Here is a 1,053-nt window from a genome sequence, read left to right as displayed (position 1 = left end):
TTTATAATGTTATGCCCATTATATTTTAAATATATTATTTGGCTAGTTGCATTTTAAAAATGGGGGGGAGTGGACAAAAAAAAAAGAAAAAAAAAACCTTTTCATTTTTACTAGATATTTAATTCAACATATATAACAAAAGTAAAATAATACACTACTACTTTATAATACAATAATATATATATAGTTTCCCATTTTGAAAAATAAAAAAAAAGGAAATTGTTATATAAATATATATATAAATATATATATATATATTATATATATATGTATGTATTATAATATATTTTTTATTAAATTTCCTTTGAATTCATTTTATAAAACATCCTAAATCTCTTTTTAAATATATTTATCAATACTAGGGCGTTTATATATTATAATAGAAAAAAAAAATATATATAAATCAAAATTCTAATATTATAATAATAAATTTTATATTTACATATTTATAAATGAAAATAATAAATACATAATATCATAATATCATAAACTTGAATCTTTTATAGGTCCCTTAATTTTTTTTAAATATATATAATAATATATATATTATAATATTTCTCTACCGCTCATAAAAAAAAAAAATTACTATATATTTATAATATATTAATTATATATATATATATATATATATAATATATTAATTATTTACTAATTATAAATTCCCTATAAATTTTTGTTATATTTTTTACAAGTACATTATAATTATATAGGGATTTTTATTACATACATTTTGTATTAAGTTGATAATAATATATTATGTTTTTATATAATATTTATAATAATAATATTATAATAAAATTTTATATACAATTTTATAAAAAGAAAAGTATGAAAATTTCACCTTTATAACTCATAAATATATATAATAATATAGTAGTAATAATATACATATTATATATATATATATGTACCTTTTTTTTTTTTTTTTTTTTTTTTTACCTAATTAAACATTATTTTGAGAAATTAAGTTATTTTAATAACAAATTATATTATGCTTAAAAAGAAATGTTCTATTATATGTTTTTAAAAAAGATAATACATTCATATATAAAT

The sequence above is a fragment of the Plasmodium reichenowi genome, chromosome 7 (genome assembly GCF_001601855.1).
Source record: "Plasmodium reichenowi strain SY57 chromosome 7, whole genome shotgun sequence".
Taxonomy (NCBI): Eukaryota; Apicomplexa; class Aconoidasida; order Haemosporida; family Plasmodiidae; genus Plasmodium; species Plasmodium reichenowi.
The sequence above is the reverse complement of the archived record's forward strand: the minus strand, read 5'-3'. Positions refer to the sequence as shown.